This window comes from Phasianus colchicus, chromosome 3 (genome assembly GCF_987193195.1).
Source record: "Phasianus colchicus chromosome 3, bPhaCol1.hap1.1, whole genome shotgun sequence".
NCBI lineage: Eukaryota > Metazoa > Chordata > Aves > Galliformes > Phasianidae > Phasianus > Phasianus colchicus.
In genome coordinates, this window is record NC_143438.1 from 66,427,536 (window position 1) to 66,445,360 (window position 17,825).

Genomic DNA, 17,825 nt, shown 5'->3' on the forward strand with positions numbered 1-17,825 from the left:
AACTTTGATATTGCCAAGGCCAAGAGCTTCTTACTAGGAGGAACTGCAGGTTGCAGTACCACCACATTGCCCTTTGGTCTGCTAACAGCAGCCAAATAGTGAAACACAACACTCTCAAGGATTATGCAAACAAAGGGAATATTTGCATATAGAGCATAATATTGACATTTGCATGTACACAGTGCAACTTTAAATCACATTGAACAATGTTACAATTCAGGCTGCTTTGTTAGATTTACATGCTGTACAAATTAGGACTGATTCAGAAACAAAATAATATGTGTTTAAAGCTTCCAATCAACTATTAACAGTGATGTAAACACCTGAAGCATTACATTCCATTCAAACCCATCCATCCAACAATTGAAGCTGCACTCTGATTTTTCTTCAGTCATCCAATTTTATCAAAAACATCCATAAGAACTACTATGTTACAATTATCATCTTTTCCAATATGACACTGTAGTTGTGTGGGAAGAAATATATCTGAGGAAACACCTTAGCAACTGTCTCAATTGTTAAGTAAAGAACAATTTTCTGTCTGAGTAAGGAGACATTTTTCCAACTACCAAGATGGTTATTTTTAAAAATTACTTGTGTGTAAATATTCTGAAATCATATACTGATTTTCAGTAATAAATATATTATTTTATCTGTTCTTTTACTAAAAAAAATGGGCAAAAAATGCAATATACTCAGCGTATGCTTTTTAAACAGAAGGGGAAAAACCCTAGGAAGTGAATCAGAAAATGTATAGTTACTGAATACTTCTTTTTTTGTTTGTTTTAAGTGACAAAGACAGAGCAGAGGCTTTACTGACCTTTATGAAAGAACAGATCTGTGAGGAAAGAATTTGTACGGCAGACAGGGGAAGGCAGGTGTCCCAGTCACTAGTGAAGGGCAGCAAAGGAGGGCATTTAATTTACGTTACTTCAGTGACTAAAATGCAACCTCTGTGCTGGTGTTTCTCTGAGGCCCAAGGTGCACTTACCCAGGGTGTCTCATTTGTGGAAATGATAAAATACTTTTCTGCAATTAGTTTATGAACTTGACCTATGTTAAAGTAAAAAAGCTTATCCAGTTCATTGTCTGTGAGTGTTTAAAAGGAAACTTTTCATTTAAAATATGAGTTTTCTTTCAATGCCTATTTTTCTCTCTATACATATAATCCCCGAATTATTTTCTCCTTATTATATTGCGTGAATATCCTTAGCTACTCTGTATTGTCAGGCCCCCTGCTAGTCAATTGTATTCCATTTCAAAACTTGTTGGTAGTCTTTTTGTCTATTTATGCAGGAAGATATCCTTGTCCCAACACAAATGTAGATATCAGCAATAGCTATAGACAATAATTGTGAGAACGAAGAATGAAGGTTGGGAATCACTGATGGATGTAGGTGTAGCCACAATACTGACAATAGCAGCTCACTAAGTAAATGAAATGGTTGCAATGTGTGGTAGGTGATTGATTAACCTATGAAATTTGGGAATCTAGAATCTAGAATTGAGCGTGGTACATATTTTGTCAAGAAAATGAAAGTAAAGATCATAGAAAAAAGGCATCCAGATGTTATATCAAAAGAGGAAAATCTTCCAGAGGAGTAAATATCTCTCAGCAGCTTGTCTTGCTTTCTTGGTCCTTCTTACATTGGACTGTGTGCCTACAGATATTCTCTTTGTTGTTGCTGTGGTTGTTTTCTGTTGTTGTTGTTTTCATATAGAGCCAGTGAAACACCATGATTATGAAAGTTATTATTAAGAATGAACTGATGAAGCTGTGACTTCTTTCATACTATGTAGAGCTCTCATTCAAAGGAATTCAAATGAAACATGTAAAACTGAAAAATGAAGAAGAATATTACTAAATAAGAAGTTGTGAAATCACAATAAAAATGCTGAATCAGTATCAAAATGAAATTGCAATGCCTAAATTTAGAGCACGGTGAACAGTAAGCAGAATACCAAGTGGGAAGGTAGCCCAGCTCTCCCACACTGAGTTTGATAATCCAGCTAAACAGCACTTTCCAACGTTAAAATAAAGCATGGAGTTAAAAATAACTCCATTTAAGCAGTTCAAGCTAGAAGTATTCTGATATGTGTTCCATTGATTTCTATGTAGCATGCCGTGTGTCACATGCCCACTAACTGATCACTGCAGTACACACTCTGGGAGTTGAGACTTGAGGAGAGGGATATGCTGCCTGAAGCCAAATACTACAGTGATGGGGAGCTGCCCACCAGCCCCTTGCTGCTTCTCATTCCTAGAAGTGCTGCTGCCAGAGCCTGGGCACTGCCAGCCAGCAACATCACCAGGGAAAACAAGTTAGGCAGAAATTGAAAGAGAATTCAAAGGCTGAGAATATGATGGCTGAATATTTGTGAGTGCTGTGGAATGCTGCTGTCCTGATGGTCAGATACAATAGCTTAAGTTGGAAGGGACCTTAAGGACCATCTAGTTACAGCCCCCTGCCATGGGCAGGGTTGCCATCCATCAGATCAAGCTGTCTGGGGCCTTGAGCACCTCTGGGATGGGGCGTCCACAGCTTCTCTGGGCAAGCTGTTAATAATGGCAATATAACATCCTCAAGCAATGACAGCCAGCAATTCCTTCACAGGCTTTATCCTGCATTGTGCTCTTTCAAGTCCTCAGACATAGCCAATAGGAGGTTTGCATTCCAGCTTTCAAAGGTTGATCTGTAATGAAAGCATAGTTCCCAACTTGTTTATCACCAGTCATAACAGAAATAAAATCTAGTCAAGAGAATGAAAGAGCATCTCCATGTTTTTTAAGGCAGACAGGAGGAGGCTTCAAGCTGCAAGTCTTTTAAAACTTTTGTTCATATGTGCAGGCACTTTGGTATTGCTTATGAACTGTTTCTAAGTTTGCACATCTTCCAATAAAATGAAATATTGTGGAATCAAAGCCTATAATCACTACCAAATATTAAGTATCAAATGCCGTAAGTTCCCTGAGTAGAGCTACATGTGAGTGATGGTGGGCAAGAATCAATTCACTGGTTATCTTTATCACAGGTCTGCAGCTCCTCATGATTTGCATGGCACACTTGGGATCACACCATGTCAAATGAGTGTGAGAGCTGGATGAAAGCAGTGATTGCATCTGCTCTACCTAGACTCACTGAGCAGGCTAATGGTTCTTCAGAAAGCTCCAGCATTAAGTATCTGCAAAATTTACAGAACTAGACCTACTTAAATTAGACAATCTTCCTAATCACAGGATCACAGAATGGCTGAAATTGGCAAAGACCTCTGGGTCCATCCAGTCCAGCCCCTGCACAAGCAGACATACCCAGAGTGCCAGGGCCACATCCAGATCATAGGATCACTGAACTTAATATGGACACCTGTTGACACTGTGGCAAGAAGCGACAGCCAGTACATTTCTGGTGGAGTTTCAACTGCAGAAGGCTTAATCCAAATCAGATCAAGAACATATGATAAAGCTATAGATTTTCCTTCTAGTTGAATCGGAGTGATTAGACTCCCATTATGCGCTGTAATATATTGGCTCCTAGTGAAAGGTAAGTGTAATTGCAATGTAAATTTTGAACAAATTCAATATGTTCATTCAAAGCTCTGTATTTGCTATTTAAAAAAAAAATTAAGTTTTTGTGGTTGAAAATAGATTCGTGGTGGTGCTTGGAGAAAATGTGAATTTAATGCTTTTTAGCAATTAGAATTGTTATAATGGTTAGAACCATTATAATGGTTTATTTACCAATGATCTGGAAAATAAATCACTTACTTGACAGGGAAAATACTGTTCTATATGAAAATAGACAAATTACAAAATCTTTACCTCAATTTATCTTTCAGGAAGGGAAGCTGCCACCAATTGTGTTTCAGTACAGAGAAAGAAAGGTACATTAAATTAGAGATATAAGGAGTAAAATAATTTATCTTCTTTATGTGATAGTAAAGACCAAATCCTAAGACATAATATCATACATACATAATATCAGATCTTCACTCACAGAACCTCAGAACATAAAGCTGAAAGGGAGTTGAGAATCTGTCTTCTCTGCACACTGAAACTATTGAACTATGTTTGAAAACTAGAACAGAAACATCTAAAACAGAAAAGCCCCTCTATGAGTCTGTTAATAGAAACAGACTGGTCTGTTTGCTGTTGTTGTTTTTGTTTGTTTTGTTTTATTTTGTAGGAATTTTTACAGTGATGGTAAGATCTACTAATAATCATTGGGCAAACAAACAGGATTTGCCAGGGGCGTTGATATAATCAGAAACTTTTTAAAAGTGGTTTGAAGATGTGAACATAAAAGTATGTGAAAACTGGATGCAGGTAATAACACTGAATATAGGTAATCTGAACATTTGAAATGAATAATTCAGAATGATTTGAACAACAACAACAAAACAAAGACTAACAAAAGCACTGAATAGGAAAATGGTAAAGAAAACAGTTTTTCCGAAAGGAGATAAGGGAATACAAGATTTTCTGGAATGTATCACGAGTGACTCAATAGATTACTTCAGTGTTTTCAGAAATGAAAGAGGATGAATGGGCTTAAAAGGATAATAAAAACTGAAGCTGAATATTATTTGTTAGCCTTGAATTCAGTGGGGTACACATCAGTGAGTGTTATTGAAAAGCACGGTTTTAAAGAAATAGCTCAATAGCCAATGCCTGTAAAACTCTATAAAGTACATATTTAGTGAACAACCTCTAAGGTAACATGAAATTTCTTAATGATGTGAAGACAATTTTAAACAAACAAGCCAGCTTGTCTGAGGCTTATCACAATAGGAAGATTGCTGGTAAAGATGAATAAAATTACTTCTTTGTTTTGTTTGGAAATACATTTCTTTGTTTAAATGCCTACTGCAAATTGGGAAAAAAAAAAAAAAAAACCTGAATAAAGTGAAAATAAATGATGGGCCAAATTAATGCCTGAGTAAGTTCAGGGTTAAGTGAATTTGCATGCTTTTCATGAAAAACTGAGGTCAGTTTTAAGTTTAGAGCTATGACTAATGCCACCACAGAGTTTATGAATGCATTTGTACATCCTATTTTTAATGTAGAGTATACTTTTTTCAAGACAACATTTGCTTAACAGTAGTAACAGAACATGTAACGTATGAGTATGGCACATGCCAGTTGATTTTGTACTACATTACTTTATATCTTTTGAATCAGAGAATGTTATAGTAAAGCACGGCATATTTATCCAATATGGGTATTTTCATTTTTGCGTTTCTAAAAAAATAATTTCACATTTTAATTAATGCAGTAAATTTTTTTCTATTTTTTTTAAATTATCTAATTAAAAGATAATTTCACATTATTTCAGAGTATTCCTGACTCCTGAGTTACTTTTCTTTTTTTAATAGAAAGCAGATAAAGGTCAATTTATTTAAAATGATTGAAATTTCAAATAGTACACACAAAGTGTGATCTTGGAAATAATTAGACTAATTACTATTCAATCTGTGATCTTAATTGTACATTTTTCTGATATTAAAAATTAAAAAGGTCCTAAATAGCAACAAACCTGGTTTTGTGCAGGTAGCTAAATTAGTTTTTTCACAATTACTTTTTGTATATAAGTGGATCAGGAATGAGGATTTCTTTCACTTTTCAGAGGAGCATATGCACAACTGTGTGCTCTCGATTTGGTATAACTTTCAGCTCTTTCAAAGCTTGATAGAAGGATACTGACTATAGTAAGTTGTGAAAGTGTGAGTAATTACATCCATCTAGTGGTTTTAACTGGCAGAGGGTAGATTTAGACTAGATATTAGGAATAAATTCTCTTCTGGGAGGGTGGTGAGACACTGGAACAGGTTGCCCAGTGAGGCTGGGGATGCCCCCTCCCTGGAAGCATTCAAGGCCAGGCTGGATGGGGCTGTGAGTCTCTGGAGAGACACATCCCTGCCTATAGCAGGAGGTTGGAACTAACGGTCCCTTCCAACCCAAAGCATTTTATCATTCTATCATTCTGTGATGTATGAAGACAGTGAGAGCCTTGGGGATCTGAGTGGGCTGAGGTGCCCATGGGGTGGGGATGTGGCATTGGCCTCCATGCAGGACTGGTAAGATCACTGTTAGTACTAAAATCCAGGCACCAAGACTCAACACTTTGCTGTGTGAAGAGGTTGTTACCACTTTTCTCCAAATTTTTGTGCAGTTCTACATTTATCACGTTCTTTTTCTGTTTTTTTTTTTTTTTTTTTTTAATTATCAAAGCTGCTCCACTTTTTGAATCCATGATGTTTGTGAAGACAAAAATAAAAAGTGTGAAATAAAAGGTTTGCTTATTCTAGAATATATTCAAAGTGATGAAAGGCTGTTGTTTTCTCTCACAGATGTTTATTATCAAAATTGGCTCCTGCATTAGAGAACCATGTAGTTTCAGTGGTTTCAGTCTTCAGAACTAAGGAAAAACAGATATTTTCTTCTCTGCAGGAGCACTGGAATTCAACTGCATCCTCTAAAGTTGTAAATGACAGCAGATGATAGTTGCCATAGTTGCCACAGGAGCATACGTTTAAAAGCCGTGTCCTTAAAAGATCTTTAGCCCACGGGGAGAAACATTTTCAGATGAAGAGAACGTTGTAAATTTTAGAGTGTTCCTCTTGAATATCTGACATATATGTTATAGAACTTCCTGTTTTATCAAAGCATTGCAACATGAATTGTTTAAAACTTGCCCTGTCTATACTCTAAAACAGTTAGATGCGTTTAGGTCCTGAATGGGACAGAAAGCATAGGTATGCCCAATCTGAACTATTCAGATCAGATTAAAATTTCCAGTTCTGTCTAGGCTACAACTTTTTAAGTTCCTATATTCCCTGGTTATAATGTAGGGATTGAGCCAGTGAGATTTGTGTCTGGAGTGTGTTAGCAGCAACAGGTTGATCAAACTGAAGAAGGGAAGCCCAGAGGTATCCTGTTCATGGATTGCTATCAGTCTTGTGTATTGGCTCTGTAAGACTAACTGCCACGGGCAGCACTATATAGCAATACAGCTGTCTTTTTGGAGCTGTGGAAGATACCATCCTGTGTACTACCATAGCTCTTTTACTCGACTAAGCTTCCACTACATTTTCTAGATTATAGGGTAAGTGCTATCACTGCTGCACACTGCTGAGAAAGATAAGAATTTTTCACATTAATTTCAATAATTTTGATCATTTATGGTGTTAACTGGCACCAGGTATTCTTAATATTTTCATACTAATTCTGTGTCAGGTAAAAGAAAGGGCACTTTAAACGCTGAATATTGGGAGGTTATAAAGCACTGCTGGCAGCAGATCCATTTCAGGAACTGTAACTACCATTTGGGAATATGGTTTTATGCTTTCCTGTAGCAAATGTGTTGATTGTTCCTGGAGTTTCATGGGAAAACAAATGTCAAGTGATTTAGCTCAAGTCTGCAAAAAAGTTACTTTTTACTTTTTTGTTGTTGTTTTCCGTACCATAAAAGTAGACTTTAACCGAAGGTGTTTCAGAAGTTCTAGCCAGTATTTCCCTGACCTTGCTGCAGGTGCTATTCTTCCTTGGGTGCCTGCCAGAATCCAGCAGCAGTAATTTTGCAGCACATGCCCTACTAGAGCCTTGCACCAATCTGAGGAATGTGCAAGTTCACGGTGTTACTTGGACATGCAATCATACATCAGCTGTGTTATCAGGATGCTGATGCACTGCCTGTGCAAAGGGTTTTTTTTGCAGAGTTTTATCACCTGCCTGGGTTGCTGCCCCTGGGAGCTGTATTGCAGTAACATCAGCCCCATAAAATGCCGGAGGGTTGCTGCAGGGAGAGGTATGGCAAACTGTAACTTCCTAAGTGGAGATGAGTTTGTTATGGTGATAAATCTTTTTCTCATAACTGCTGCCCACCATCAGTGATTTTGAGAAATTTCTGTTGATCCCTCAAGTCTCTCTGGGAAAAAAAAAAACTAAACAGTCTTAACAGGATGGGAAAGATAACCTGGCAAAGCTTCTGGCATGTCTGTGTCCATGATTCAGCTTTTCATAAATAGATAATTATTTAAGTCTGTTGGGTTTGGTTGTTTTTTTGTTTGTTTGGCATGAGGGGAAGGTTGGTTGGGTTTTTTGTTTGTTTGTTTGTTTGTTTTGTTTTTTTTGGGGGGTGTTTTTTGTTTCCTTTGAAAGCAATGCCAATGCCAGTGTTTTATGGATGAAGTGTTAACTTGCCTTTTTTTCTTTTTACACTTGGTAATTTGCATAAGATCTATTATTATTGGCATCCCAAGAGACTTTTACGATACTGTGGAGAAGAAAGGACTACAAAGAAACACACAGCCAAAGATAGCTGAAAATGTGGGCATGTGATATGTGATGAATTTGTCAGCTATTAATTTCTTAATAAGAGGCATAATAAATAGAGGAATCCCCTTAAGATGTGCTACTGGAAATCCCATATGTATTTTGATTTCTTGAATGCTCTTCTGGGAACAGAATTAACATTAAAATGCATATTATCCTCCTGCCAGTAATTTGGGCTGAAAAGCAACTTTTTGTATTTTTCTTCCATTCACCCACACCCTTGAAGCATTTTGGCATCAGTATCAGTAGGACGGTCACTCCTCTGATATCTGATGCTTTGCACTGTATGTTTGGGGTTACAGTGCCTTAGCAGCAGAGCTGGAGCCAGATGCATCTTCCAGCTTAGGGAGTAATTCCTGTTACTCACATGGTCCCCGTGATTAAGTGCCTCTTGGTCCTTTTAGGAAACCATTTGCTGTCCTGCAGCGTTCTCTCATTCATGCACACTTCTGTGCCTCTCCATTTAATTTGTCTCTTCCTCTGCTCAGCCTGCTGTGTGCCGTAATGCGGAAGAGCAAACCAAACCCCACAGTGATTTATGAGTGCTTCATGGATGGAGGCCAAGGCTGCTGCAGGCTCTGGTAACTTTAGTAACAAAATACTAAGGAAACATTACTGAATTTTCCAGCTCCCAAATTGATCTCAATTAGAAAGCATGTTATGACGAGTTCTATCCTTGGTCTCTTTTAGCACTAACAGGGTTAAATAGCAAAGTGAAAGGACATGCATTTCATTTTTTACCATGGAGGCACGGCTGGTAACTGTGATGACTGTATATCTTAGTAGGTGAAAAATGACCAACCCTAGATGAGCAAACACTGGCAGAAAACATAGAAGCAGACACATAATTCACAGGCCAGACAGCAGGAGATAAGGCACTGCATATGAATTAAGAGGATGTGGGTGTGAGAGCAGCGCTGAAAGAGGGGATTTAACTGCTTCGCTGAAGGTGCAATTACACAAACAGCTCTTCTGGCTGTATCTTATCTATAGATACCACCCAATAGCAGAAATTGGTTAAAAAAAAAAAAATCCACACACAAAAGCTATACGGAAATAGCAAGCTTGCTTCCAGACAAGATAAATAACAATCATTAGTTAAAAATCCCTAAAGATAATATCTGCCTTTTAAGTAAGCAGTCTAGTTCTTATTTCTTTCTCAGAATGTGTATTTTGGTTCACATTTACAGACATTTCTTTTGCTTTCAACAGACTTTTCAGCATGTCCTTTTCAAAACATGGATTCTGGGTAACTATTGCCTAGCAATGTCAGCTGCCTCAGTGTACCTTAGTTAAAATAGTTACCTCAGTGTACCTTAGGTTAAAACAGTCCTTCTTCTTTAGTTGTCTTCCATTAATATCCTTAATATCCATTAATATCCAGCAAGGATTTCCTCCAGGGCTGGGTGAGGAGAAAAAAGGGCTGGGAGTGAAGTTAGGAGGCATTTGTTGGAACAAGAAGCAGCTTCAAAATGTGAAGCTAAAGCAAATTTTGTTTTCTCACCAGGCTCTAATTGCAGCCTTTTGTATTGACCTCTCTGGCTCTGCAGTGATTCCTTGGGTCAACCTGTACAGGCTGATGGAGAGCTCATCTCTCCTGAGAAGCAACCTGCGCAATGCAGGGTCAGCATCTGAAGCTGTAGAGAGCTCCTGGATGTCTGAGGACACAGACTCAGGGAGGCTCCTATTCCCTCATTTATATATTTTGCTTTTTAAAGAAGAGATTTATATTTTCTGTGTAAAAATGTTTGTTCTCCCAGAGTCACAAAGCCCCCAGCAAAAATATTTTATTCCCATGGCTCAGACATGCTCTGAGGGACAATTTATGAGTAAGACACTTACACACTGTTCATCTTTCAGCTTGCCAAGCTCTGGGCCACTTAGGCAAGCTTTGTGGAAGCAGCTGATTGCACTTTAGGTTTATAAGGCCAGCCTAGGTTTCCTGCATATCTATTTAATTTAGCTGCCCTTAATGATCCTGTACATATGTCCTGGTGTAGTAATACTGTATTACAAGCCATCTAGCTTTTATGCTGAAGAAGCATGCAATCACTGTGACTGTTGAAATAAACCACTGTAAAACTTGGCAGGAGTTTTTCGTACTGGGTTTCAAAAGAAATTGAACTCCTTCAGCAAAGGCTTCTCTGTAATCTTGAAAAAGTTCGGGTGATCCTATAGGAATATTATTTTCCACAGGTTTTGTTTGAGCATTTAAGTAGTTCTATATGCCAGTGCTCAGATATAATTTTCTGGCATTTTTTAATTTTTATTTTTTGTAATAGTAATACTTTCCAGCTGGATACACTTAGATTGTCTGGTTCTAATTTAGCCAAATGACAAACAAACACATTCTTAAGTGACTAGCTCTCCATTCAGAAGTCTCATAGCTTAGTTTTCCAAATTATGCATGTGAACTATTCGATTTTTTTTGTAGCATGACTAGCATTAGATTTTACAAATTATTTATAAAACAGACAGAAGTGATTGTATAAAACATAATTTTCATGTATAAACATAGGATTCTCAGTCAAGATCTGCTATTCTAGCATTTAACTGCAATGCAAGTAGGGTCTGACTGCAGTGTTTCCTACACAGAAAAATGTACAGATAAAATGCTGGTTGAATCATAGAACCACAGAATCATTTGAGTTGAAAGGGACCCTTAAAGATCATCTGGTCCAAATCCTCTGCAATGAACAGGGACACCTACAATTAGATCAGGTGTTCAGAGCCTGACAATTAATGCCTCTAAGGGGTGGGGCGTCTACCACCACTCTGGGCAACCTGTTCCAGTGCCTCAGTGTCCTCACTGTAAAAAATTTCTTCCTTATATCCAATCTAAATCTGCCCCCTTTTCATTTGAAACCATTTTCCCTTGTCCTGTCAAAACAGACCCTGCTGAAGAGTCTGTCCCCTTCTTGCTTACAGGCACCCTTTGGATACTGAAAGGCCGCTATCAATCTACTCTGATCTCTCTCAGCTCTACTCTGTCCTGTTGTGCTCCTGCATTTTGCAGATGGGAGGGAAAGCATGAGCAACACAATAAATTCCAGAGCCATGTGTGTTCATTCACCTGAATGAGATGATTTCAACACAATTTTACAATATGTATATATAGCGTGTTTTGTATCTTCCAATCACAGTGCTTTTCTTTGTACTATTGAGATATGCATGTCCTTCAGGTGTGGTAAAATTAGCATAGTCCCTCCATAGCTCTATATGTACTCTTACCATTAATTCTGCTTATGGAAGAGTTCATTACTCTTCCTGGAGTCGACAGAGCAGGGAATTCATTGTGTAAACAGTCAACATCCTGCCTAGAGATATGAAGCAGAGCATCACCCAGCTCCCAACCTGCTTGCTAGAGCTCTGTGAATCAGCAGGGCCCTGTTGCAAGGTTTCAGCCTTTCAGATTTCATTGCCATTCAGTGTACCACTTAAGTGCATTTCAGACCTTGCATTTTAAACCAGCTCTAAGTACAATCTAGAGATCTATGCAACTGCACTTAAATTTAAATTCCATTATGTGACTGAATAATTTATAAGTGTGTACAGGAAAGGTTAATTGATGGTAACCTTACTTCTTTGGATGTCAAAGTATTTCAGCATTTCCTGATGTTTTGATTATCTCTTGAAATGTCTTAAATTTTCTTTTCCAAGTTTGCTTTAAGTTACACAGAAACAGCCTCATTCAATTTTACCTCTCTCAGTTTCAGGAAGACAGTTCTCTCATTTTTGTATATGCTTTATAAGATGTTACGAGTATGAGCATCACTGCTTTGTGGAGGGACAATATAGAGCAGAGAAAAATCAAGTAACTTTTTAAAAAGTGTATAAGAAGTTATTAAAAAGTAAGACTGGATGTTTTTGAAGACTTTGTCAGCCAGGGACCTGCATGGGAGAGGAGGGGAATTTTGATGGCTGTGGGTATGGCTAGAAGACTATACCCACAATGGCGAAGATAGGACTAGATGAGAGATGGTTTAGTAGGCATGGTTGTTCTGGGTTGGTGGTTGGACTAGATTATCTTAGAAGTCTTTTCCAACCTTAATGATTCTAAGATTCTATGGTTATATGCCTTTCTCCGGCCCCACTGCCACAGCCTCGAATAATTATGTATAGATGTCCATTTGTTTTAAATTACTTGTAAAAGTACATTCCATAATGCTCTCTCTCAATATCATTACAATGCTCAGATCTTATTGTGACTTTGAACAAGCTCACAGGGTAACATTTATAAGCTATGATGCTTTCAACAGCTTTGCTTTTATGTCTGCCTTTAGCCACTTTGTGCAGTCACAGCAAATATGGAATAGCTGCTAAGACATCAGAGATGGTTACCTTTTCATCTCTTTGTAATGTATCTTTCTTGTAAAACTGAGTCTTCTGAATGATAATGTCAAAAGTTGTATTTGATGTCTTGTATGTAAGGAGATTATGTACCAAGAGCAATAGCATCTAAGTAGGATTTCCTTGCTTTTCAATATTTCAGACACTCATTTTCTAGTCTTCATGGTTACTTTGTGCTACAGCAAATACTCACGTTATGGTAGAGAAATGAATGAGACCAGACAGGGCACAGAATCAAGTTCTAACAGTTTCATGATATGCAAAAAGACAATGACTGCTTTCATCAAATCTCCCCACACAAGTATGCACTATTTAAGCTGAAGTTCGATAGACCTGAGGTGCTGAGGTGCCCAAAATGGCAGACTCAGGCTCCTACAGTCACTCCTAAAAAAAGTTCTGCATCTGATCACATTTAAGTGTTAGATTTTCCTTCCCATTCCGTTTGTTATCCTCTTTGATAATGAACGCTTGTTTAATGATGATTTTAGGGATCTGCACAGACTTTGCCTCTTATTGCTGTCCCAACTATACAATCTCTTTGATTTCTATAATTACATTGCACCTTACAAGTGCTGCTGGGGACCATCTTATATATAACATGAAAACTGTAAGAATTGTCTAGCATATACTCACAGTATACCTACATGAATGTCAGTGTGCCCACTAAGGACTTAAATGAAACTGTAGATACAATAAGTTGCAATATCCCTGTATAAGTGTTTATTCTATGTCAGCTAAATTCTTTGTCAGGATCAATAGTTTCATTTCAGAGATTTTTAAGACTGAGATACAATAATTAATCTAACAAAAGACGTCTTTCAGCAGAGCTAAAGGTACAAATAGATGTTAAGAAGGCTTGAAAACTCTTAACAGTAGTTGGTAATCTAAGCACTGAGTGTTAAATTAAGCCATGGTAGAGTGTTGAGTCATTACAGTCATCAGTTAACAATCAGCCTTTTTTAATTGAAAACAGAATGCTAGTTTGTATTGAAAGAAAAATAATGGGAGAAGAAAGACAATTTACACGTTGGCAAAATGTTTTTGAAAGATATTTTAATAATAAAACCAGCTTGGTCTGAATGGTCTATAATGTGTGACAACTGGAGATGCTAGGTAAAAATAAATTTAGACTGCTTACATTCAGAAACATGGGCAATTGAAACAGGTGGTTTATGTGCAAGTTCAACCAAGATCTCATAACGGTGAGTTAAGGAGAATAAAAGTGCAACTAACTTTAGCTAACTCAGCCCAAAAGAACTGTGTGAAACAGATAGGAATAAATCATGCCTTTGGAGGTGTTTGGCTTCTGCATTGTCCAGATAGTGACTGCAGGGCTAATTTCTGTGGTTAGTAACAGTAGTGATAGTTGATATAGTTAGAGGAAATTATATTCATTGGGAAATATCCCTCTACACTCTTCCCACTGTAGGGAACCTGAGTTAGCAGGGGGATTGGACTAAGACGATATACGAAGGTCCCTTCCAACCCTAAAATTCTGTGATTTTGTGATTTTTAAATAGATTTAGTCCTATATGATTACAGTAAGTGTCTACAGATGCAAATAGGAAGTGTACTTTTGTGTAGAACAAGTTATACATTTACATTTCTCTTTCTGCATGTGGAATATCCTGGCCACATGTGAGCAGAAATGCTTTGCTTCTGTAGGGATCTGTAAGAATCCAAGTCATGATGTGTAACTGATACTGCTCTGAAACACAATATCAAGTAATACTCTTCTCTGTCCTCAGCTTTTCTTCCTGAACAGTTGGCTTGATTCAGCCCACTTAATTAAACACTTCCTTGGAAAACAAGATAGGTATTGTAATTGTAATTCTATCATGAAATCATGGTCTTCAGATTAGGAAATCTAAACATTCCCTAATAAAAGACAACAAAAAATGAACTTCTGTTGATTTAAAATTTAGAGGAAACTTCATGTGGTGGAATAAACAAAAGCTAACCAGCTAATTACAAACTGAAATATATTTTCGACATATGAAAATTGCAAACAATCAGTTCCAAATGTTAGAAATACAACTAATGGTTGAAATAGAAACAATCAAGTTTTACTCACTATGCCAAGTGATTTAATTTCCTATCCCGTAAATCACAGACAAATCTCTATAAACAAGAGATCCACTATAGATGTGATTAATGAGTTTTTACAAATATGGTGGTGCTCACTGACCAATTTTAGACAATGAATATGGAAAATGTGGGGAATAAAAAACCAAAAGGATCTTTCTCAATACGAATGAAGAGTGGGAATATATTTTCTTCCCAGGTTGGGTAAAATAGCCTTGTGGAGGTTGCTGCAAAGGAGCTACATTGCAGCCATCTCCTGCAATGCTCCTGTGGCCATGGTGCTGCTGCTTCAGCTGTGCACCATCCTAGCACAACTTCTGATGCAACTGGTCTGCTTTATCCACAGGGTTTCTGCATTACAGTGGACAGAGCAGTCCTTTGGCCACCCACAGTCATCCTTCTGCTCTGATCTCACAAACAACAATCGTTCCATGCAATGATTCCAAGGAGAACAGCTGGTGGTTTTACCTGAACCAAGCGCTAGCATCCATGACATTTAGAGAGACTGCCTTTGCAAAGTCATTTTGGGAATAACGTCGCTGCAGTGACAGTGGAAACATCACCTGAAAAATTATCCTATGAAGTGTTAAATCTGCTTGTGTTTATGAATGTCACATGGCAACAAAGTTTTTTTAGAAGTGTGAATCACCAGTATGGAATTGGTACTAGTGAGTCTGTGAGAAACGGTTTGTTGATGTGAATCTTATTTTCAAACAGTAAAGCATGCTACTTAAGAAGTATTTCCTCTGGAGTATTGAAGAAATCTGCTCTTGTTTTTTGACTGGCTGATTGTTAATTTATGCTATAAGTGATGTGGTTTAAAACTATGATTAAATCGATTCTTATACCTGGGTTTTCTTCAGCACTTCTGAAAAGTATTTATTTCTGTCTTTGATAAAGATTTCCCCCCCACACACACCCTTTTTTTTTCTTTCTCAGCTGAGTTGTAAGAGGAAATAGATCATAATTTGGGACACAGACAGGTGTCTTAGCAGGACATATACAATTGATGCTGTTCTCCACAGACTCCTAAAAGGTTTTTCAACACAACATGCTATCGCTGAACTAGCAAGTGGCCCTTGTTCTGACAGCTCTGCTTCAAGAATGACGATTTGAACTGATGACATTGCAATGCCAGTGTTTTGCTGAAAAACAAATAAATATTGCAAGAAAACAAAGCTGCAAGCCAGCCAAACAAAAAGCTCCATAAATATTGGTGTCTCTTAGTATCAGGGAAGGCTGAATTCAATGCAAGCCATTAATTAATGATTCCAGTCACTTTGGAGCAGTTTTAAAGCTGTTATTTCAGCAATACTGTTTTCAAGCCCTGATCCTGATCAATCACCATATATGAATTCTAGTCCAAACCATCTTCAGCAAAATGCCATTAAACCATTTTAATCTGTTGAATACTATTTTAAAATCATTAACTATCACAAATATTCACACTCTCCCTATCACAGACCACAAACGGAACCCAAGTAAATTCAGGGACTGGAGGACAACAATCTGCTTTCTGGTGCCCAGGAGTCTGACTGAGCTCGTGTATTTTACAGAATAGTGGACTAAAAACAGGACTTCCCTTCTTCAAATATACTTTAGAGTGTAATCAAAATACAATTTTGAAGCTATGATTGTATGTTATGAAGGTTATGGAGCAGATCATCTTGAGTGCAATTACACAGCACGTGTGAGACAGTCAGGGGATCAGGCCTAGCCAGCATGGATTCATGAAAGGCAGACTCTGCTTGACTAATCTCATCTCTTTCTATGACCAGGCGACCCACCTGGTGGATGAGGGAAAGACTGCTGATGTAGTCTACCTAGACTTCAGCAAAGCCTTTGACACTGTCTCCCATAGTATTCTCCTGGGGAAGCTGGCAGCCCATCTTCCTAAAATCCTTGTTTGTATACAGCAGGCTCCTTAAATGCTATCTGCACATGAAACTGTGTTCCAATCTAACACAGAAATCACAAGAGTTTGAGTAATGACCCTGTGTTTATTCTTTACTTCGATTGTCTTCTATACAGTGGCATCAATGGGGAAAAAGACAACAATATTCTGAAGGCATTGACATAGGTTAAATTAATTTACTGTCTCACTTCAACCTATAGTACTTCTTGGAAGAAATATTAATGTGGGATTTTTATCTATTCTCATTGTGATCTTTGTCAAGAGAATGAGATGTCTGAAACAAGTTAATTAAAAAATCTTTAAAAATATATTTCCTTCTGAAACAGAGCTGAGAAGCCTGTCACATTAAATAGCATTTCTTTTATTCTAAATCACAGAATCACAGAATCACTAAGGTTGGAAAAGACCTATAAGATCATCCAGTCCAACCATCCACCTATCACCAATGGTTCTCGCTAAACCATATCCCTCAACACAACATCCAAACGTTCCTTGAACACCTCCAGGGAAGGGGACTCAACCACCTCCCTGGGCAGCCCATTCCAGTGCCCGACCACCCTTTCAGAGAAGTAGTATTTCCTAATACTACTTGTACCTAAATAGGCCCCCTGGTTATGCCTGATACCATACTTTTTGAGTTTTGAAGCTCTGACTCTGGAAAAGTACTCAGCACCTCACTAGAATAGTATGATAAAAACAGTTTATGGACCTATTTTACCAAATAAATTTTTGCAAGGAGAAGTCTTCCATATTCAAATTAAATAAACAAAACAAAACAAAACTATGAGAGATTGTTTCATGCTGAACATCTTAAAAATAAAATTTTGTATCTACCATGCTCTAACTGCTTGCTCCATAACTTACTGTGTAAAAATCTAGAACTTTGCAGCTCTGATAAATCTTTTTAGCAGAGCAATAGCTTTTCCTCTCACTTTTAGGACATTGTTCTGATCTAAAAATTGCTTCTAATTAGCTATGAACATTGGTGTGCTGACATACTGCACTTTTCTCACACATAATGAAAATATGGACTCAATTCTTTACTGATATTCTTTTTTTTACCCCCAAACTAGCAGAAATATACTGTTGCATTCACAAAAGCATCTGAAATATTACATACAAGTATCATAAACTCAACTTTTG

The 17,825-nt window shown here is 37.5% G+C and overlaps 1 protein-coding gene across 1 annotated transcript in view; it reads left to right on the forward strand.

Annotated features, from left to right (window-relative positions):
• The window catches only part of LOC149918651 (uncharacterized), a 39,682-nt gene extending 24,063 nt beyond the window's left edge, over positions 1 to 15,619 (forward strand). The window contains exon 2 of the mRNA XM_090137742.1: positions 15,114 to 15,619. The gene's annotated coding sequence lies outside the window, so the exon portion shown is untranslated. The remainder of the gene's footprint in view (positions 1 to 15,113) is intronic.
• Positions 15,620 to 17,825: the final 2,206 nt, after the last annotated feature.